This window comes from Silene latifolia, chromosome 9, assembly GCF_048544455.1.
Source record: "Silene latifolia isolate original U9 population chromosome 9, ASM4854445v1, whole genome shotgun sequence".
NCBI lineage: Eukaryota > Viridiplantae > Streptophyta > Magnoliopsida > Caryophyllales > Caryophyllaceae > Silene > Silene latifolia.
This window is the reverse complement of record NC_133534.1, coordinates 158635318-158643585: the sequence shown is the minus strand read 5'-3', so window position 1 is coordinate 158643585 and position 8268 is coordinate 158635318.

Below are 8268 nucleotides of genomic sequence, written 5' to 3'. Positions count from 1 at the left end.
CTAATATCAAGGCCTCGTATTCTGTTTCATTGTTCGTTGCCTTGAATTCAGTTCTTACTGCTTGCGCTATCAGGTCTCCCTGTGGTGATCACAGGATTAATGCCACACCTGCCCCCCTTTGGTTGGAGGCTCCGTCAATATACATCTGCCAGACTTCTGTCTCCTTGCTTCCCTCTAAGGTGAGGACCTCCGTATCTGCCAGATTCTGGATGGCTGGGCTGAAGTCTGACACGAAATCGGCCAGTGCTTGCAATTTGATTGTTGTTCTGGGGTCATACTGGATATCGTACCCACTGAGGTGTACAGACCATTTTGACATTCTGCCTGATAGTTCAGGCTTCCTCATGATAGACTTTAGCGGGTAGTTGGTCATGACATGTATGATGTGAGACTCAAAATAGGGGCGCAGTTTGCGAGATGCTACTACCAGTGCTAAAACTAACTTTTCAAGAGATGTGTACCTGGTCTCCGCCGGCAGTAGAGACTTGCTCACGTAGTATACTGGCTTATGTTCCTTTTCCTGCTCTCTGACCAGAACAGCACTTACTGCCACCTCTGTGACGGCTAGGTATAGGAATAGTGGTTCCCCTGGCTTTGGTTTCGACAGCAGTGGCGGGCTGCTGAGGTAGTGCTTCAGTTCTCTGAAGGCTTGCTCGTGATCCGAGGTCCATTCAAACTTCTGGCTTTTCCTTAGCACGTCGTAAAACAGCCTGCATTTATCTGAAGATCTTGAAATGAACTTGTTCAGGGCTGCTACCTTTCCAGCTAGTCTTTGAACATCTTTAGGTTTCTCAGGTGACTCCAGCTGCAAGACGACTTTGATCTGCTTGATGCTGGCCTCTATCCCTCTTTGAGTTACAATATAGCCCAAGAATTTGCCAGAAGATACTCCGAAGGTGCATTTAGATGGGTTTAGCTTCATTTTGTATTCTCTGAGGGTGCTGAATGTTTCTGTCAGATGCCGCATGTGATCTTTAGCCTTCTCTGATTTCACCATCATGTCATCAATATACACTTCCATAGTTCTTCCTATCTTCTCTTTAAACATTCTGTTAACCAGCCTCTGATATGTGGAGCCTGCGTTCTTTAGGCCGAATGGCATGACATTGTAGCAATATATTCCTCTTTCAGACATAAATGTCGTCTTCTCTTGATCTGCAGGATCCATCTTAATCTGATTGTATCCACTCCATGCGTCCAGGAATGTTAACATCTCATGTCCAGCTGTCGCATCTACCATTGCGTCAATATGAGGCAACGGGAAGGGATCTTTAGGGCATACTTTGTTGAGATCGGTGAAGTCCACACATACTCTCCACTTCCCATTCTTCTTAGGTACCACCACTATGTTAGACAGCCATTCTGGATACTTTACTTCTCTTATTTTCTTCGCTGCCAGCAGGCTATCTACCTCTTGGTTGATCACTTTGTTTCTTTCCGCTGCAAACTTTCTTCTTCTCTGCTGGATGAATTTACACTTTGGGTCCACACTAAGCTTATGTGATATGATGGACGGATCTATTCCTATCATGTCATCGTGTGACCATGCAAAACAATCCATGTTAACCTGTAAGAACTTGACTAGTTGCTGTCTTAAGCATCCTGTGCATCCTGCTCCACTGAGCACGTTTCTTTCTGGGTGCAGCTTGTCCAGGTTGATTTGATCCAGCTCTTCTGCTGGGGGTTCGATGTACTCGTCCTGGATAGGCTGCTTCTGTAATTGCTATGCGGGAGGGCTGACAGTGCACTTGAGTGCCTTTTTATAGCAGCCTCTAGCTTCCTCCTGGTCTCCTCTTATTGTTTCTACTCCCCATGGTGTGGGGAACTTTATGCACTGGTGGTATGTTGAGGGGACTGCTTTCATCTGGTGCAACCATGGTCTTCCCAATATGACGTTGTAGGTGGAGGGGTCGTCTATAACTAGGTACCTGACTTGCTTGTTGACTCCTCCCACATAGGTTGGGATGACTATCTCGCCTAGTGAGCTGGTTGTTTCTCCACTGAAGCCTACTAGCGGAATAGTCTTCTTCTGCAAATCCTTCTCACTGAATCCCATGTTTTCTATAGTTTTCAGCATGATTAGGTTGACCGAGCTTCCTGTATCTACCAAGACCTTTCTAACTGTGCAATTGGCCATTGATAAGGTGATAATAAGTGCGTCATGATGTTCTCGTTCATCGTATGTATCTCCTTCATCAAAGCTGACCGCTGGTAGGTCGCTGTGAGAAATTCTACAAGAATTGGCTGGCCTGTCTCCTTTGATCTCGGTGGCACGTCTTTTAGCTGCTGAGTATGTCAGCCCGCTTAAGTCTGAGCCGCCTGTTATCACATTTATGATTTTGGTGCATGTGGGTGGGTCTGCAGGTTTGGCGGAACCTACCTTATCCTGCTGTTTGCCCCCACGTGGTAATTGTTGGAATATGTGTCCTCCGACAATAATGCGATCACAACTGTTGATCATGATGATCACATGTTTAAGTCTCATTATAAAGAATACAATTGGGAAGTAATATTTTACTGTCAACTGGTCCACACATATCGGTAATGATTGGCTGACTAGAGTTTGACATTACTGTCGTGAGACGGTGGTGACCAGTTGATCCCCTTAGGTCATACCTAAAGGGTAACACTCTTAATTGATCATTTAAATGATCGTATGTAGATACGGGTCAATTAAATTACTTAAAATTGACGGACGATTTTGGAAGTAATATTTACGTGTCTCATTGAAATTTGATTAAATAAGATACGGTCTAAGTAATCGAATTGTTTCATTACTTAGATGAAATTATTGTTTAAGGAAACAAGTGCACTTGAATGAATAAATTATTATAAATACAAGATGTTGTGATTTATAATTGGTAAAATATTTTGGTACAAGTAATTATGAATTACTAAGTCGATTTTTGTATATGACGTATTTTTATTAATACGTTGATTTTTAATATGTTAAAAATATAACAATTTTATGTGACATGTGACATGTGACATATGACAAATTGACAATTTGACAAAGATAAAATGGAATCCATTTTATCTATTTTAACCGAAATATTGGAGAGGATTAGGAAAATATTGTGTTGATTATGTTAGTGGTAAACATAATCATTTCCTACAAAACATAGCCATGCAAAACTACTTGCTTTTGTGAAGACCTCCTAGTGCATGCATTGGTCCCTTCTCTTCCCCCCTTACCCGGTTTTTCATGGAACAAAGCCAAGGGTTTTTGCCTTATAATTTATCCTATACACTACATTAAAAATTAGTGTATTAGCTTATTATTCATTCATATAAAATTAGAGTTTTAGAAAGATAAAAACTCCCTACTCATCCTTCTCTCTTGACCGAAATAATAGAGAGACCAAATAATATTTTGGGTCAATTTTTATACAAAATTAGTATTATTCTAGTAATAATAATATTAGTTTTATTAAGTTGTTATCTTGGGTATAATACTTTTGGGAGGGATTCTCTTCTTGAATCATTATTCATCCAATTAAGGAAAGCTCAAGAACAAGAGAGTAGGAGAACATTCTTGTGCCCTTTGATCCGAAAATATCAATGTAAGATGATGATTTCTTTTTTAATTAGATTTTGTTTGCATGCATAAGATCACCCTTTTAATTTTATGACTAAATTAAAATTTATAACATATTTGAATATGTTGAGTAAGAGATCTAGATTTCTAACAAGTGGTATCAAGAGCCTAGGTTGTTTGCATGCAAATCGGTTATAGTTTTTCCGAGTTATACGATTAACATATAAAACTTGTAAATTTGTGTTATGATGATATATCACGAAATAAATTTATGCATGTTAAATTTTTTGGTCCTAAAGTGTTTTTAGGATATTTTGGTTAATTTATGGATTTTTATTGTTCATCTTATAATATAATGACATTAAAAATGTAATTTTATGATTAAAATGTCATTTTCGGACTAAAATTAGCTAAACTTCGAATTTTCCAGTGATTTTTGGATATGTTATCACATGTTTTATTTTTAGATGACCTGTAAAGTTTCAGAATTTTTGGAGTTCTTATGCTCGAAATATGGATTTTTCATGTTTAAAATCGGATTAAGAAAAAAAATAGGTTAATATGAGATAAATTTCGAATCTGGTCATAGAAATTTAGTATGTTGTCGCATGCAATTTTACAATATGTGTGTAAAATAATAGGCTATATTGAAGTCTTCATGCATGATTTATGAATTTTTGATGAAAAATAGCATAAATAGTGACTTAATTAGTGAATAATTCCTAAAACATACTCCATGACTAAGGAAAAACGTCACATGTTGCTTTTTATTATCTTTTTCAGATCTAAAATTGAAAAGTTGATGAATATAATTTTTCTCATGTTTTTATGATTTTTATTGTTAAATCCGATAAACCGCAACATAGTTTTTCCGATAATTTTACGAAATTTTAACCTAAGTTTTTTTAACATTATGAGTGTCATGGTATTTTTCCAGAATGTTCATAAGTTTAAATTTCAAATTTTGAACTTATTTGGAATTTTTGTGATTTATTTGAAGTTTATAGCATTTTATTGTAATTTTAGGTCCATTAATGAACAATTTTAGTAATATTAGTTAATTAGGGTCAAATAGTTAGTGGAGACTAATTTTGAGTCCTAAGAGGTTAGGGTAATTAACTTATGCATAAATATGAATTTATGTATTTTATTGTGATTTTAGAAGGTTGAATCACGCAAATCCGTAAAAACCGTTAAATATACGATATTGGCTACTTAAAGGCGATTTAGCATAAAATTGGGCATGTTCATACATATTATAATGCTGCATTTTATTTATGATTGTCATAATTTTATTTTATGTAATTTTTGAATTATGTAATTTTACTTAGTATGGCCTTAGTTTTTAATTGATATTACCCGAAATGTATGGGAATATCGATTCGGTTGTAATTTATTGTGATCTCGTATCACCGTTTTGTAATTTAATAGATTTATTTTATTTTAATTAAAAATGTATAATAGGAAATTATGTAATTTGCTATGTAATTTATTTATTCCGGAGTTCCTTGAAGACGGTGTCATTCAAGAAGGCGATACATAAAGACGGTGTTACCTCGAGATGTGTGCCGTAACCGAAGTTCAAGGGACCAATGGAGTTGGTTTCCGAATATGTAATAGTTAAATAGTTTTTTCTATTTTAGGAAGGCCATACTAGGATTTATTTTTATGCTTTGCATTTTATTTACATGTCGCATGCATCGCTAAATCGCCATAACTAAAACATGCATCATCTTCAATCGAGTTTATCGACCGTGTCAATTACAATTATCGTAGTTCACCGCTTTAGTTCACTTAAAACGTGATAGATAATAAATTGACATGACTTCTCACTAAAATAATTAATTGAGACTTAGCCTTACCAAAAAGTAGAAACCATGAAAACCTATTTCGTGAGGGAGTGCACTCGGCCACACCGGGGTACAAACCTTATTACGTAGGGGAAGTGGGTGATAAATGTCTATCCACCAAATTCATGTTGATGAAGGTTTCATCGGCCACACCGTGCCCAATTAATATGGGTTTGGATCATGGACACATTTATTCGAAAATTGGATTGAACTCAACAAAAGTTTTTCGATAAGGGTTTTATCGGCCACACCGTGGCCTTGTTGGATGTGTTTTGGGCTAAAGATAAAGTATTAATGTAATTTTATCGACCAAGAGTTCTAAAAGTAGAATCGATTAAAAGGTTAATCCACCGAGTTATATTGATAAGGGTTTCATCGGCCACACCGTGCCCAAGTTAATATGAATTTGGGTCTTGGAATCATTTATCTAGTTGGGTAGAGGTCACTACAAAAATGCATAAAACTTGTTTAAATTATAATATTTACGAGTATTATTATTATTGAAAACGACATTTGTTTTACTCCTTCTATTTTTTTTTTTTTTGTAGACCGTTTCTATTTCTCATAACCAATGGATACTCCAAACCCAAACGCCACACCTCTCGCTAATTCTTCATGGCTCCGTTCCTTTATGGATCGATGTAAACTTGAAAATAATGGGTTAAATTTCTCCGATTGGGATGCCCAACTCAAACTAGCTGCCCAAGGTGACGACAAGCTTCGTTACCTCACCGAGGCCTCTCCACCCGAACCTAATACTAGGTCGACCGCCGCCACTAGGGAAGCATATGAGGCTTACCATAAGGAGTCCGCCGCAATGAAAAATGTGTTGATCTTTGCGATGGAGGCGGATCTCCAAAGGAGAGCCTTTAAAATGGGCACCGCTAATGAAATCTACTCCAAGCTTGTGACAATGTTTTCACAAACTCCACGGATCGTCCAATATGAGGCGGCCGCGGCATTCTTTGATCTCGACTTCAAAGAGGGCCAAAAGGTTAGCCCACATGTGCTCAAATTAATGGAGGTAGTCGAGACCCTGAAGATTCAAAAAGTTGAAATCCCCAAAGAACTTGTTGTAGATAGGATTCTACACTCCTTATCCAAGGTCAAGGCATATGTTCAATTCCGGGTGAATTTTAACATGCAAGACAAGGACGTGTCTCTAAAAGAATTGCACAAGTTACTTGTGTAAGGCGAAAGAGACATGGGGTTAAATGTTAACCCACCTAAGGATGTGCTTAATATTAGCACCAAAAGCAAGAGGATGTTTAAAAAGAATGGGAAGAAGAGTAAGAGGCAAGCTCCCACTTTCACCAAAGCTAAGTCTTATGAAGCTAGCACTTCCAAAATCAAGAAGGGTCCTCTTGATAAATGCCATTATTGTAATGGTGTTGGACATTGGAAAAGAAATTGTTCCAAATACCTTGGTGATATTAAGGCTGGAAAGATCACTCCAGTAGGTAAATGACTATCCTTTCTTTTATGTTTCTAATTCAACTATGGCATTATGATACAAAGTTGTGATAATGTATCCCCTTTTTATTGTAAATAGGGCCTCCACCAAGCAAAGACAAGGGAAAAGAAAAGCAAGCTTGAGAAACCATCAAGAAGCTAGGAATAGCTTTCATGAAGCTTCGCTTTTTATTGTCTTATTTTAATTATGTTTCGGATTTTAGAACCTTTTAATTTCCGTGTTCGACATGGAAAAGTATTTTGGATAATGGTTGTATTTTTGATAATGGTGGCTTGGTTTGCAACCCAAGTCACCCATTTTATCGTTTTATCCTTGTTCTAAAATTCGTCTTTACATGCTTGCTCATAGAAACATATGATTATTCACTTAAGGTGATATAATAGACAACTATTACGTTGGGATTCATTATATGTCCACATGCTTAAGGCTTGTGTATGATCATTTATAAAGTGATATTGAGTTAATGAACTCTCTTAAAGGAATGTCAATCACCAAGTACACTTACAAAATCTAAAACTATTAGTCAACCTATGAGATAGTTCTCCTTATACTTCAAAAATCATTATTTGTGTCTCATATACTATCTTTGAATCTCTAGTGTATTTATTCTAAAGAATAGAGTGGGAGAAAAATGAGGACACAAAGAACACCAAGATAAATTTGTGTACTTGTGTAAATGAGATCTACGCAAGGGAGAATGATTTGAATGAAGGTATACCTATTTATATGGTATACACAAATAGATGAGATCTATGGTATCAGATAGATCTACATGACCAAAGAGACCAAGTGAAGTAATCAAAAGAATATGTTCTCAAGATAACTACACGAGGAGACCAAAAGAAAGTTTTGGAATAAGAATGACTAATATAAAGTCTTAACAAGAGTTTTTGACTAGTTTATGATAAATTTTGACCAATAGTTTCAATATTGATATTTACTTAAGAGCCTAAATGAATCAAAGTTACATCCTAGAAAATAAATGAGATTTTGACTAGAAGTTGCAAGGATTGACATACCGATATCCTCAATAGCTAAGTTAAGTATTAACCACGCTAATGTCATTACTTAACCTCATTATGAATATGAATTGGTTAAACCTCCTTCCGAAAAGGGTATTTTTGAAGGACGTGTATTAGATATCATTTATATTTAAATAATGACATTACTACGCATCATTATGATATGAATGAGTTAGAGATTAAAATCTCTTTCCATAAGGTTAAAGATGAGACCACTTCAAAATAGGTATTTTGAAAGGATATGATGGGAACATATATGGTTTTATCTCAATAACTTAAACAAAGCAATAAATTTCAATTCTTGAAATGTCTCAATTGATTTGTCAATTGCGAATTAAGTGGGAGTTGGAAATTATCATGTGAAGACATGGAATTTAGTGGGAG